General features: G+C 39.7%; 1 protein-coding gene across 7 annotated transcripts in view; it reads right to left on the bottom strand.

Moving 5' to 3' along the window:
• The window catches only part of TBC1D1 (TBC1 domain family member 1), a 121,216-nt gene that overhangs the window by 82,161 nt on the left and 22,820 nt on the right, over positions 1 to 16,235 (bottom strand). The window lies entirely within an intron of this gene.

Genomic DNA, 16,235 nt, shown 5'->3' with positions numbered 1-16,235 from the left:
AAAATCCAAATTCAGTTAAACCATTCTTGTCTCGCTATTAAAGATTTAAGTGTATAACATTAGACCAACAGAGGAACAGTGTTGTTTCGTAATATAAACATTAAATACAAAGTGGGTATTTGTAACTTGTGCAGTTTCTTTTTACATATATGTAGTAAAATATCTATAATTATTTTTTGTGGTTTTGAAGTGAAACATTTGGGTTATTTCCTTATTAATAAAGCAGGAATAAATATTTCCTTGTTAAACTGCCAAACATCTTCCCTTCTCAAACACACAGAATCGTTTGGTAAAATGGAGAGGGGGAAATCAAATCATCTGATGAGTAATACATATGTTCCATTGTTTCAGTGGCGGTTCTGTATGAAATGTTGATTTGAACTGAGATAGAAAGGTTGGACACAAGCGCATGGTGAAAGTGATAGGCTACAACTTGAGTCAGTAAAATCCTAATCAATGCAAACTCTGTATTGTTGAAGGCTTTCATGGCTGGAATCACTGGGTTGTTGTAGGTTTTTCTGGGCTATATGGCCATGTTCTAGAGGCATTTTCTCCTGACATCAGGAGAAAATGCCTCTAGAACATGGCCATATAGCCCGGAAAAACCTACAACAACCCAATGCAAACTCTTGTTATGCTCAAAGACAGAAAAAGGCAGAAAGGCCATACAGAAGCATAGAAACATATTGGAAGACACTGCAAGTTCCATTCAATCAAAACCCTGCATTTTTTCCATGCAGGGATACAAAATCAAAGCATTCGTGACAGGTGACCACCCAGCCTCTCTCTGGAGACTCTGCCATGCTCCAAGGTATGGTATTTAGCTGTCAAATAATTCTTACCACCAGGAAGTTTTTTAAAATCTTTAAGTCAGTGTTTCTCAACCTGGGGATCAGGACCCCTGGGAGGGTTGCAAGGAGGTGTCAGAGGGGTCACCTAGACCATCAGAAAACACAGTATTTTCTGTTCGTCATGGGGGTTCTGTGTGGGAAGTTTGGTCCAATACTATCATTGGTGGAGTCCAGACTGCTCTTTGATTGTAGGTGAACTATAAAAGCCAGAAACTACAACTCCCAAATGTCAAGTCTACTTTCTCCAAACTCCACCAGTGTTCATATTTGGGCATATTAAGTGTTCATGCCAAGTTTGGTCCAGATCACCAACATCCAGTGCTCTCTGGATGTAGGTGAACTACAACTCCAAAACTCAAATCAATGCTCATCAAACCCTTCCAGTATTTTTTGTTGGTTGTGGAGTTCTATGTGGCAAGTTGGGTTCAATTCCATCGTTGGTGGAGTTCAGAATTTGATTGTATGTGAACTATAAAGCCCAGCAACTACAACTCCCAAATGACAAAGCAATCACTCCCAACCCCACCAGTATTCAAATTTGGTCATTTTGGACATTTGTGCCAAATTTTGTCCAGTGAAAGAAAATACATCCTGCACATCAGATATTACATTACGATTCATAAAATTATAGTTATGAAGTAGCAAAAAATTAATCTTATGGTTGGGGGTCACAACATGAGGAACTGTATTAAGGGATCGTGGCATTAGGAAGTTTGAGAAACACTGGTTTAGGTGGAATCAGAGAGATCAGGCTATACCCCTGGCTTGAATCTGGATTTTCTGGAAATCAGTACATGCAGACCAGGATATCCTCTTGCCATAGTCCCCTCTAGTGGCTGGATGCATTATAGTGCACCTTCTCCCAACTTCAGAGCCACACAAAATCATAGAATCACAGTTGGAAAAAATCCTAAGGGCCATCCAGTACAACCACTTCTGCCATGCAGAAAGACACCATCAAAGCTCTCCCGACAGATTTTCATATAATCACTGCTTTAAAAACTTTCAGAGAAGGAGACCGCAGCACATTCCTGATTCTATAGTCAATCATTTCAAATAGTTAGGAAGTTCTTCCTAATGTATTGTTGAAGGCTTTCATGGCCGGAATCATTGGGTTGTTGTAGGTTTTTTCGGGCTATATGGCCATGTTCTAGAGGCTTTTCTCCTGACATTTCGCCTGCATCTATGGCAAGCATCCTCAGAGGTCTGTTGGAACTAGGAAAAAGGGTTTATATATCTGTGGAATGACCAAGGTGAGACAAAGGACTCTTGTCTGCTGGAGCTAGGTGTGAATGTTTCAGCTGACCACCTTGATTAGCATTTGATTGCCTGGCAGTGCCTGGAGCAATCTTTTGTTGAGAGGTGATTAGATGTCCTTGTTTGTTTCCTCTCTGTTGTTGAGCTGTTCTAATTTTAGAGTTTTTTAATACTGGTTTTGTTCATTTTCATGCCAGATTTTGTTCATTTTCATGGTTTCCTCCTTTCTGTTGAAATTGTCCACATGCTTGTGGATTTCAATGGCTTCTCTGTGTAGTTATTCCTAATGTTTAAGTGGAATTTCTTTTTCTGCCAATTGGCTCCATGGCTCCATTGTGATCTAGTCTCCAAAGGAGAAGGAAACCTTGCCCTCTAGATAAGTGCTTTTGGGTTGTGAATCCCATCATCCCAGCCATGTTTCAAATGCAGCATTTTAAGGGTGATCCCTTAAAATCTGTCTTTAAAATTACAAATGACTCTTTGAATGTTTAAAGCTGAGGTGGCCCGTGGTGAAAATGGCACGCCTGTACTAGACAATGAACTTCATTGCAACTAAGCACTCCAAAACAAATCTGCTGGGTATGTTGCGTGTCTAGTAGGATGCTGTACATAGATTTAAAAGCAAGTAGATAACTATCTGCAAAAGAATGAACAAATAACATAGTAACAATACTTCCCATTTTTAGAATATGTATCAAATTGGGATACTGTGGGAATTATTTTTTTTGCCAATACTACTGTTGACCTTCACATTTGTGAACAGAATGCATTTGTATCTGAAGTTTGCATTACAAAAGTTTGTATTATATTGTTGATGAAAAATTGACCCCTCTCCAAAAACAATTATAACATTATTTCTATTAACACACTCTCTCTCAATCTCTCTCTCTATAGTATAAGTTCAGCAGTTGCAAAAGTTCAATGGCTTAGCTTTTCACAAGGGTTCCTTGCCGAAATCCCCTGGAGCCTGGAGATTCCCAAAAGGATTAAATCAATCATTTGCCAAGCCCAGAGCCCTGGGGAGGAGGAAGGGAAATATTTTACAGAGTATGGGCTAATCGCCAGCCCCCTTACCTAGAGAGATTCATCATAACTAAGCAGTCTGGGGTTTCCCTTATAACCAAATTCATGGATATGGTTTATTCTGAAATTGGGGTGCATTGGCAGGGCAACTACAGTTATGATCCAGCACATCCTAAAATAACTTTAAACCATATAATATGATGTTAAGTATGCGCTTGTGAAACTGTAGACTGGGAAACTGGCCTGATGTCCTGCTGAGAAGAAATCCCCTCAAGGAGGCAAAGCAAACAGGAAAAGATCCTATTTAAGATGCAATCAGGCTACAAAGAAGCATCAAGGTGTTTCAGAAATATCTGATGTGATCTGTGCCTCAATAGGATTTATATTGTTCTGTATGTTTAAGAAGCCTTGCTGCAGGCTATATTTCACAACCAAACCCTAGGAACATGAAATATAGTTTGCAGCAAGGCTTCTTAAACTGTGGGTCATGACATCATTTGAGGTCCCACAACTGAATGAAAAATTTGTGTACAATCCAGATTTAGCACCGTCTGACTTCCATCTGTTCCCGATAATGAAAGAAGATCTTCAGAAACATCATTATGCTTCTGATGAAGACGTTGAGAGAATTGTGAGAAACCGGTTGCGGAAACAGTGACAGATTCAGAAAACTTGTTCATTGTTGGCAGAAATGTATCCAATTGTCTGGTGATTATGTGGAAAAGTGAATAGTGGTAGTTAAAGAGAACACTCTAAAGATTATTTCTGCATTTGATTTATTAAAATATTCCCATCCAAATCCAAGTAACGAAGGTGGAGGCATTACTTTTCATTCAACCCTCGTTTTTGGAGCATTAGTGTCAATACACCTACATATAAGAGATTTTAAAAATATTTTCTTCAACATATATTGTGCACTCAAGTGTAATTTAAAAGTTTTGCTTATTTTACTAACTCAATTTGTAGGCATGCGTAAAAAAGAATAAAATGTGGGTTGAAATCCTTGAAACACTGCAATAGCATAAAAATAGTTGTACACGTGGTTTGTCTTTCTCAGAAGTTAAGCACAGTCCCCTGGGCAAGCAATTTTCCATAAGCACACATAAAGCCCTCTTGCTTTTGACTTTGATGTGATACATAAGGAGCTAACTGATCACTGCAAACAGGTGACTTCAAAGCATTGGCAGTCATCAGGCATTAGGTTACACAACTTGGGATCCAGTATAACTGAACTGGTGCACATTCACATCACTGTAAATGCTTACAGGATACCAGGGGAAATTAATGCAGTAAGATCTACATGTGAGTAAATATGTTTTGTAGTATACTGTTTTGGTTCATTTCTTACATTTGTTAAGTAAGTTCTGCATACCTCTAAACTCCACTGTAGGAAAATGTCATTATATATATTATGAAAAAATTAATATAAACATAATACAAAATACACAAAATAAATGATCATGCAAAGTGGCACTCAAATTTATATTCAACAATTTCCCACAGTCTAGATTAAATTAAATTTAAATTGGTCATAATGCCCAACTTTCACAAAGGAAGAACAGCATAACATTGAAGTAGTAAGACAAGATTCAGAATATTCTTATAGAGCGAGGCAGACCTGTTTAGTATCTGTGACACATACAGCCTGTAAACATGTCTTTTGGTTTACTTGGCTTCTGATAATTTTCTTGGTTTTGTATCTCTACACAGACAGCATAAACACAGGAATGATTAAGCCCCAGCAGGCTATAGCATATGGCATAGAGATTCTTTGTTGTGCAACAAGCGCACAACCCACCATACAGATTTCATCTCATTATTGTCTTGTTGCTGTCAATGCCTATCACTTTGGAAGAAAAATCCCTAGGAACAGAAAATATTTTCCAGGTCTGTTCAAGAAAGAAATAGTTGTATACTTTACCACTGAAAAAACTGACACAAATAAGGCCCTGGTCCTGTAGCAGCTGATGATCTCCAAACATTCAACAGGTACATTTTTCCTAACACAAAAATTGTGCTTGGAAGACTTATTATATTCTGAAATCTTTCTGTCCACCATGCAGCTAGGGATAGGGCACATCAGAGCAAGACAAGATACAGAGTTGTGCACGGAATGGTTTTCCTTCAATACATCTGTTGTTTAGTTACTTTAGTTACCTTTGGGAGCATGTAACAAGAAGGCCCCTCCTGGTACAAAAATCTGTTTGACACAAAAGCAAGCGGGAGCCGATCCTGGCTCCTTGCCTGTTTTTTATGAGCATATGGCGCTCCATGCCTCCTAGCCTTGGAAAAGTATGTGTGTGGTATGCAGGCCCAGAAAGCAAACACGCCTGTCTGCAGCTGAGCACCTCCTCTAGAGCAAGAATGTGAACTTGCCTCTTTGCCTTGAAAAGAGTGTGTGTGGCGTGCAGGCCCAAAAAGCACACACACCTGCCTGCAACTGAGCGCCTCTTCTAGAGTAAGAATGTTTACTTGCTTCCTTGTCTTGGAAAGAGAGTGCATGTTTGGTGTGCAGGACCAAAAAGGACGCACACTTGCCTACAGCTGAGTGCCTCCTCTACAGTAAGAATGTGAACTTGCCATATTGCCTTTGAATGGGTGTGGGTGTGGTATGCAGGCCCAGAAAGCGTGCACACCTTCCTACAGCCGAGCGCCTCCTCTACAGTAAGAATGAGAACTTGCCTCCTTGCCTTGGAAAGAGAGTGCGTGTGTGGCATACAAGCCTAGAAAGCACACACACCTGCCTGTAGCTGAGCGCCTCCTCTAGAGCAAGAATGTGACCTTGCCTCCTTGCCTTGGAAAGACTGCATGTGTGGTGTGCAGGCCCAAAAAGCACGTACGCCTACCTGCAGCCGAGCACCTCTTCTATAGTAAGAATGTTAACTTGACACCTTCCCTTGGAAAGAGAGTGCATGTTTGGTGTGCAGGACCAAAAAGCACGCATGCCTGCCTGCAGCTGAGTGCTACCTCTAGAGTAAGAATGTGAACTTGCCTCCTTGCCTTCGAAAGAGTGTGTGTGCATGCAGGCCCAGAAACCACGCACACCTGCCTGCAGCCGAGCACCCTCCTCTAGAGTCAAAACAGGTAAGAAGTCTCCTTAATAGTGCATGCGCCTGCAACTGACTGCCTCTCCTCTGGAGTAAAACAGCTTAAATGTCTAAAATGATGGGAAGGGGAACCTGGGGAGCTCCCCACTCCCCACACACAATGGGCTGATAGAAAATGGATCGTTCAGCACCCCAGAGTGAAAACAGGTATCTGCCCTCCCGATTTTGGGAGGCTCCCAAAAATGGATTGGGGCCCCCACCAAAAACTGGGACATGAAACAGGTCAGGATTTACCCTGAATGCACAACCCTAACATTTAGATCTACATAAATGTATACAGTTTTGTCCAACTATAAGAGAAGTTGCTCCAGTGGTCACAGGCATGTATATTAATGAACAAAAATATTATTTAAGCCTCTTAGTTATGAAGCAAAATTTTATCAACTAATCCACTGGCCTCATTTTCTATCCTATTAAAAGACTACAGGAATCCGCCACAGCTAGGCAGCCAATTACATTAAGCAGTGACTGACTGAAACAGTCTGCAGTAGAGTGATAATGATTGGCACATTTTTGTTTGTTTGGTTGTTTTAAATGCCAGATGATATCCTACATGAATTAGAGCAAGAAGGTAGCATGATTCAAAATGTCGTCCTGAAATCAGTGGGGCTACTCATTTGTACAAACTTTATACCAGTTTTCATTGAAACAGCTTCTTGACAGAGAACCCTTAGATTTGGATTTGAATAAAATATTGGAGAATTTTTAAAAGAGATTCCTCCTGACTGTCAATGTCGGTGAAAGACAATATTGAGGGGAAAAATATAGGAGAATTTGTAAAGGAAAGAGCCCCTGCCTCACTTAAAAACTCTTGGATTAACAGAGCATCTTCATATGCTATGTCTAAAGCTATCAATTATTTCAAAACATCTGCCTCAGCTAAAGTGCTTTATAGGCTTGTATCTATTTTTGGGAAGACAAAGTAAAGATCTTTTCATTTCCTAACATGATTTTCTGAAATGCCTCGGATTTGGATTGCAGTTGGAGACCCTATAGACACTAAGACTGTTTGTACTGGCAGGGGCATGCTGAAACAGTTCTCAGCGATCAGCAGAGACATAAAAATGATGGATGGGGCTAAGCTCTTTAGATCCTGGAATGCACAGCTTGAAATACTATGTCACACCTGTATTTGCATTTTAAATTAAAGCCCTGACCCAAGGCTACAGCCCCATATACTTTTGCTTAGTTGACATCACACTTTCTATTTTATCTCACCATCAAAGCTATGTGTGTTTTGATGGTGCTACTCTAGGAAAATTCTGCCAAATATATTTTTAAAATGTGAAACAAACATGTAGGTTAATAACTTGAAACAGCAAGATAAAATGTGGTATAACTGTTTAACAATAATATTGTTTAGTCAAACTTTTTGCATGCACACGTGATAATGATCACAAAGGTCTATGATGAAAAAATAGTTTTCTAATTTTATAATTGTTTTAATGAATTTTGGGGTACTGATTGTGAAAAACACAGTTAAAATGTTGTACCTTGCATAGTTTTTTCACAAATTTTCAGTACCAATGTCCTTCAGTCACATCTTACAACACTGAAACATTAAAGCAAGTTGTGGAAAATATGTTGTGAGGGAGCAAATCTGAGGTCGGTTTTTGATTTAGTATGTCAAAGATGGAGCAGGCATGTGTTTTCTACTGCTCTGGAGACTAAGACATGGAGCAATGGGTTCAGGCTGTAGGAAAAGAGATTCCATCTAAATATTAGAAAGAACTTCCTGATAGTAAGAGCCATTTGACAGTGGAATTAATTGTGTTTTGGAGTATGGTGGAGTCTTCTTCTCTGAAAGTTTTAAGCAGAGGCTGAATGGCCATCTGTTGGATATGTTTTGATTGGGATGCATGGCAGGGGGTTGAACTGGGTGGCTCTTATGATTCTGTGATTCCATGAAATTTTTGCAAGCATAAACTGCATTTCACCATGTAATAGTTCCCATTGCATGGAAGTCACTCCCTCCCCCAAAATTGTATTTTTTACTTTCATCATGCAATAGTCGCATCACACCGTTCATTTGCTTGCCCATGTACCCTGCCTCCTTCAATCAACTACTGCCTCAGTGAACCCCTATAGCTGGATTTTTTTTCACCACGTAATAGTCACAAACCCCTTTTCAACAAAAAAATGAGATTAAAATGTGACTATTACACAATAAAATACAGTATTTTTAAAAAGTTTTAATGTTGTTCAGTTTTGCTATCCTGTTGTAAACGGCAGAGTCCAAAGAGCACAAAATGGAAAAAATCTCAACTCTGTATTATTCCCAAAAATGTATGCCATAATAAGATGCCACAATACTTTATTTTTCATTTTGAATGCAATTGATAACATTCCAAATTCTATGAGAGAAGCAATGATGTGTTCTCTACTTTTATACATGTCTGGAGTCAACTGTTGACACAACAGTATATATTGAAGCAACTACCTACTGTGACTTTTTTCATTTCTCATCATTTCTGTAATGCAAGCTCATTTATCATATAATAAGGAAAGCAGAGTGTTTTACTGAGTGAAAAACGTACAGATGCTGCAAAACTAAAATGGAAAATTAAACATATGCGTGGAATTCATTTCTCCTGTTTCTACCACTTCTTTCATGTCTTCTGTTTCTTTGGGAGCATGAATGGTAAGCGCCCTCCCAACACAAAAATCTGCTCAGCACAAAAGTCTGCTTCTGTGTGCATTTGAACTTGCTTCCTTGCCTTGGAAAGAGAGTGCGTGTGTGGCGGGGTGTGCAGGCAGGCAGGTCTGGATCTCGACTGTGTGCATGCTCCAGGCCTGCCTGCATGTCCCACCACACACACACTTTCAGAGAGTGTGGCAAGGCATGTGTGGCAGGGTGTGAAGGCAGGCGCAGAAAGTGTGTGCACACCTGCCAGTGCCTACAGCCAACACCTCTTACTCTAGAAACAGCGGGTGCCAGGTAAGAAAAATGCATGCCGGGAAGGGGAGCCAGTCGGTGCGAAGCCCCCCTCCCATAATGGTTTTCAGGCCTTGAAATGAAAGAACTGAAAACAACCCTCCCAATTTTGGGAAGCTCACAAAAAACAGACTGGGACCCCCAACAAAAGCTGGGACACGAAACAGGGCAAGGTTTACCCCGAATGCATACGTCTACTGCAAATCGGTGTATATAAATATACACACTTATTTTTTCTGTTCAAAGAGGAATATCCATGAAGACTTAATTGAAATACATTTTCTAAAATTTGTTATATTTCAGATTTAGAGAAAGCAGTTTTTCCTCAACCAGGACAAGACTCAGTTTATATCAAATGATTTGCATACCCATGGATTTTGATATCTAAGGGAGTCCTGGAATCAATTCTGCCAAATAAGCCAAGTCAATATGGGATAAAAGTGGAATGGCACTGGATTGAATTATATCTCCTGAAAGAAGGTGTTTACCTGAATAGGCAGTATGGTATGGCAAGCCCAATTTGATTATACTGTGGTGACATGACTTGTTGAGTGATAGGAAATATGAATACAGCTTAGAACTGTCAAAAGGTCAACTGTTCAAAGATATAGAGTGTACACTGGCACCAGATATAGAGTGTACACTGGCACTGTCACCCATCTTTCATCCTGCCCTCCTCTCTCACACACACATTATTAGTCATTGCTTCTGTCATAAGGCAATAGATGAGGACACTAGCAGTCAATGCTTCCAAGTCGTATGCCTATTTTATGCGGAGTGGCATATGGTCACTGGAAGACATTTCCACCTGCAGTAAGTATGTTGTTATTTTTGTATAAAACTGATACCTTTAACATTAGGTCTTCCTAGAATTGAATGATAACAACAATATAAATTTAGGGTTTACACTGATTTCTTAATTTGGGGGAATTAAAAATCAAGGATTTTGGCATTTTGAATTGGAAATAATATTGTTGAAACAGACATTTTATTGGTTACTTTGGGGAAAGAGGTCTAAAAAAAGAATGACAGCCATTCAAACCAACATTTCATCTCATGTGATCAAGCATTTTCTGGGTTGCTTTGAGTTTTCCAGGCTGTATGGCCATGTTCCAAAAGCATTATCTCCTGACGTTTCGCCCACATCTAAGGCTGGCATCCTCAAAGGTTGGGAGATCTTTTGGAAACTAGGCAAGTGGGGTTTATATATCTGTGGAATGTCCAGGGTGGGAAACAACTCTAACAACCATATCAGACTACACAGAGAAGCCACTGAAATCAACAAACACGTGGACAATTTTAACAGAAAGGAGGCAACCATGAAAATGAACAAAATCTGGCTACAAGTATTTTAAAAACCTCTAAAATCAAAACAATAAAAAAGAGCAACACTCAGAAAACAGAGGAATTCCAGACAGGAAATAACCAGGAGCAGCTAACACCTCCCAACAAAGGATTCCCCTAGGCAGGAAGCTGATAGGCTTTGAAGCTGCTAGGCTATTCAATGCTAATCAAGATGGCCAATTGCAACATTCATATTTGCCTCAAACAGACAACAGTTCTTTCTTTCTCTCTGGACAAATTATGAACAGAAATATATGTAAAATGTAAAATGGATGTGGGATCAGGCCTTTGGGTAAGTTGGCAGATGGACAAAGACAACCAATAACGACCAGAGTAGGAAAGGACAATGACAATGCTAAATGGTTTACGGACTTGGATTTGGTGAACACTGACCACAAGATGGTTTTTATTACTGCTAATTATACTGTCTGATTGTTTTAATCAGTTATAACTGTGATATTATGTGGTAAATTTGTGTATTGTATATTGCATTGTATGTTGTAATTGTAAGGCATTGAATTGTGCCTTTTGTAAGCCGCCCTGAGTCCCCCCTAGGGGGTTGAGAAGGGCGGGGTAGAAGCACCCCAAATAAATAATAATAAAATAAATAAATATAGCACTCTGTGTTTTCAGAAAGATCCTATTGAAGTTGCAAATTGATGTAAATATGGGGCAAAATGAATTTAATACTGGGTAAATTATAATCTGAAACATAATTTGATATTTTTGTCTATTCTCACAGTATGGACTACAATCTAATTCAGTGCGCTCTCTGAATGTCAGGTAAATTACATCTCGCACTATAGTGAGTCAGTCCCCTCAAGCCCCTCCAGTAGGTTGAGTTAGTCATGGGAGTTCTGTGTGCCAAGTTTGGTCCAGGTCAATCAACAGTTGAGGTCACGGTTTCTCTGGTTGTGGGTGAACTATAACTCCCGGAAAGGAAGATCCAGTCCCCCCCCCCCCCAAACTCCTCCAGTAATCCAATTTTAGCACATCGGGTATGTGTGCCAAGTTTGGTCCAGCTCTAGATCCATTGGTGTTTGGGTTCACAGTGCTCTCTGGATGTAGTTGAACTACAACTCCCCAAATCAAGGCAATTTTTCCCCAAAGACCTCCAGTATTTTTTGTTGGTCATAGGGGTTCTGTGTGCCAAGTTAGTTCCAGGTCCAACATTGGTGGAGTTCAGAGTGCTCTTGGATTGCAGGTGAATTATAAATCCCAGTACCTACAAGTCCTATAAATCATGGTGAATTCTCCCCAAACCTCTCTAGTATGTTCAGTTGCTGGTTAATTCCTCTGTTCACTGTGTGCCATAAAAAAGAATAGGAAAGGGTTAAGAGAGAGTCAGTGGGCAGGGTCATGCAAATTCCACACCAATGGAGAGAGTCAGAAAGACTGGGATGTCTGTGGTGGAGGAAACACATAAAATCTAGGAAGAAATTGTCCCCGTATCAAAGCCTTCACTTAGGTGGTGGGCAGCATGGTGTTTGCGGGGGACATTGGCAGGGCTCTTATATATGTTCATGGTACTCACTATAACCTGGAGGGAGGGCCTTTGACATCTCCTGAGTTGTGGGAGCTATAACTGTTTGTGGAGGCAGGAGCTTGTCTGTGTAACTGGATACCCCAACCATACACACACACACATACCTATTTTCACTTTTATTATGTGTATAGATAGATTGTTTACAATGTACACCATTGCAACATTAAGGTTAAAGGTAAAGGTTTCCCCCTAGATTAAGTCCAGCTGTGTCCAACTCTGGGGATTGGTGCTCATCTCCATTTCTAAGCCGAAGAGCCGGCATTATCCGTAGACACCTCCAAGGTCATTTGGCCAGCATGACTGCATGGAGTGCCATTTTGTATTGCGACATAGCAATAGTATTATCTTGTTCTTGGTCACTAATAATGGTAATGAACACATATTTACCTTTTATTGAAATTGTGATTTCCATAGCAAGTTTGCATCTAACAGAATCCATTGCAATGCGCTCTACGTGGGGCTGCCCTTGAAGATGGCCCAGAACTTTCAACTGGTATAACGGGCAGCAGCCAGGCTCCTTATTGGAGCAAACTATAGGGAGCATACAACCCCCCTATAAAAACAGCTTCATTGGCTGCCGATAAGTTGCCAAACCAAATTCAAGGTGCAGGTTATGACCTATAAAGCCCTAAACGGTTTGGGCACCGTCTATCTCCGCAATCCCATCTCCTTCTATGAACCGGCACGAACTCTAAGATCTTCCGTGGAGGCCCTCCTTTTGCTCCCATCACCGTCACAAGTACAGTTGGCGGGGATGAGAGAGAGGGCCTTCTCGGTGGTGCCCTCCCCTGTGGAACGCCCTTCCAAGGGAAATAAGACAGGACCCATTCCTCCCCTCCTTTCGTAAGAGATTGAAGACCTGGTGGTTTCAATAAGACTTTGAGAACGACTAGTTCTAGCTCAGCCCTAGACATTGTTGAATATAGCCTTCTTTTTCCTACCAATTACCCAAGACACTTCCTCTAATAGGCCCCGGAAATGAACAGCCATAGACCCATACCTATTATTGTTGTCGCCTGCTATAGCACTGCACTTAATTCCTGGGCCCCCTAGAATTTTTGAGCTTGCACTAATCTCGGCGCAGTCTTGTAAATTGCCTTGAACAGACAGTATTACTTTTAATATATATGGGTTTTGGAGACAATTTTTATGCTTAGATTGTTTTGTTAATCTTATGTTTATGTTGTTTACTTTGTATATATTGATGATGTTACTTGGAAACTGCTCTGAGTCCCCTCGGGGAGATGGAGCGGTATATAAATAAAGTTTTATTTTATTATTATATATATTATAATCATCTGGTATTAATTTGCTTTGCTTCTCAAGATTCTATAGCAGAAAAAAAAAAATCCAAGGGAACTGGTCTATATCCGAAAAGTTTTCAGGGAACTAGGCCATGAGAAACTCTTGACCCCATTGTGGCTTTTAACTGATAGAATTTCTACTATCAAAGGTCATAGATCTTTACGAACCAGGTTTCACATTTGAAGAGAGATCAGTTTTCCATAACCCTCGAATGACTTATTTGAGTGCATTTAGAGGTCCTTATGAAACCTTAAACCCAAAACGCATATTGAGAAGGCAACTACTGAAACAATTCACTTTGTTTCACATCCCACACAATACACCAGTATGGATAATTTGGCAAGAAACTTACTCAGATCTTACCATATAAGGACAGGCTTCAGTTACCATATGATTTCATACTGTCTGTTGTCACTCTCCAATTTTGCCATGCCCTCTTTTTGCCATCAACTACATCAGTGATGGACCTTATCTCATGTTTTACTGGAGATATCTTGGTAATATAACAGCATTTTAGATATTTATGACAAATTAATTTTCTACTTTTCTCTGCTAACACAAGGAAACCTCAAATTTTATTTCGTCAGGACACTAATGGTGAGGGATAGTGTAATCTTCTCTCCTACATATTAAATAGACTGTTGAACTCACTCATAAGCCACAGCTCCACAGTGTGGTTAGTATAAGAACCTGCAAAATAGGAATACACATTCTTAACATAGCTCCACATTTACTATTTCATCACACTAGAGAATGAATCCACTTTAAATTGAGTTTCTGCCTCCTGCAGAATTCTGGGGTTTGTTGTTAAATGAGGCTGTTAAAGGCTCCTCCCTAAACTACAAACCCCAGAATTCTGCAGAAGGCAGCAACCAGATTTAAAGTGGATTCATTCTCTAGTGTGGTGCAAAATGATAAAAGGCAATGAGAAGATTGTGGTGGTGTTTACATCAGATTCAGTGTACAGAAAGGAAGATAGCTTAATCCCTCCCTTTTTTAGATAATTCTTCTGCATGTTTGCTTCCTCCGCAGAGCCATTTCTCCTGGCATCTAGGCTTCCTTTGACTTTACAGCCTAGCCGCTGAAAAAATAAAAATGTGTAAGGAAGAGTCAGTAAATTGGGGAAAGAGTTCCTCCTGGATCCTGTTCTCTCCTGCAAGAGTTTTCCATTATGTGCATTTTGTAGCAGTGGAAATTTGTGACTGGGACTCCTCAGTCTCCCTTAAAAGGTCACATTTGGTCCTTAGAGACCACAAGTAAACAGTGATATTCCTAATCGTTCCAGAAAACCCAACAAGTCTTTTGTAAAGCTTTTCTAATGTTTGTGAAGATGTTTTTAACGTTCAAAATAGCACTGAATGCTCAAGTCGAAGACCCCTAATGACTACAATCCATGGGGGAGCGGAGAGTAGTTTATTATTTGATTCCATTGCTGGGGCCTTGCATTGTATTATATTACTTTATTTATACCTCGTGCCCTTTTCACTGCTGGGACTCAAGGCAGTTTGTTATGATAGCTACAAGTGCTTGAGGCAACCAGAGAAATATCATATTACTTTTGATTTCTGCATTTCATTCATTTTTTTTTTTTAAAAAAGTATTTCATGTATATACCACCTTTTTCTTGGAATAGGACCCAAAGTGGCTACCAAAATACATAAACTAAAACCTAGCAACAAAATTTATAAACACAATTAAAAAATATTATTGAAGGCTTTCATGGCCGGAATCACTGGGTTGTTGTGAATTTTCTGGGCTGTATGGTCATGTTCCAGAAGCATTCTCTCCTGACGCTTTGCCCGCATCTATGGCAGGCATCCTCAGAGGTTGTGAGATCTTTTGGAAACTAGGATAATTGGGCTATATATCTGTGGGCGGGAGAAAGAACTCTTGTCTGTTGGAGCTAGGTGTGAATGTTTCGACTGGCCACCTTGATTAGCATTTAATGGCCTTGCAGTTTTCAAGGCGCGGCTTCTTACTTCACTGTAACAAAATAATCAGATTGAAACCATAGCTTTTAAACAATATAAAATTATTTTTAAAGCATAAAAAGGGTTAAAAATAGGAAGACAAAATGTTACTTTTATTAAAGCACTGTTCTAAACAAAAGAACAAAAATGTGTAATAGATCAAACACAAAAGTACATTTAAAAAAAACCTTCCTAATTTTCTTAGCAACAAGAGCAACATTTACTATATATACTGGCTGGTGCCCCATTACTTGGTCCCAATTGGATTAGATGCACTGAATCATTGCTGAATGAGTTCAGTTCATAGGATAATGTTGGGGAAGATTTTTTTCAAAACCCTGTCATGGGCAAAACCCTGACATGATCCATCTGGCCTTTTGTGTTGGAAACAGTAACCTTCTCAAGACTCCACTAGTTCTTTGGTATGTATATAATTGCTTACTGCATTGTATATGTGTGCAATGGTTTGCAATTCTACTTTAACTCTACTTTGTGGGAGGGTCTGCAGACCATGTAATCAGAACTGGGCTTGTTCAGGACTTAGACTCCATTTTAGAAGGTGTGTGCTTTGGACTTCAGTAGGAACAGCATGCTTAGAGAGACTTCATTGGACTTTCAGACTAGACAGAGACGCTATTCGATTTTCAAAAAAATCATTGTTCTACAAGCCAGTGGTCATCTGTGATCACAAGTGTAATACAAATATTAACAAAAAACCTGTCATTTTGAAATTGTTGGAGAGGACTTAGTAACATTTACTCTTGCATTAGGTGCCCAGGGATATATTTAACTGGAATAACGTTCTCAAACATTTCAAATATTTTAAATGTTTCACTTGTTCTAATCCTCAAATATATGTTGAGATGATAAATATCACAACAAATAAATAATTTAAAA

Source organism: Anolis sagrei, chromosome 5 (assembly GCF_037176765.1).
Source record: "Anolis sagrei isolate rAnoSag1 chromosome 5, rAnoSag1.mat, whole genome shotgun sequence".
NCBI classification, from domain to species: Eukaryota; Metazoa; Chordata; class Lepidosauria; order Squamata; family Dactyloidae; genus Anolis; species Anolis sagrei.
The sequence above is the reverse complement of the archived record's forward strand: the minus strand, read 5'-3'. Positions and strand labels throughout refer to the sequence as shown.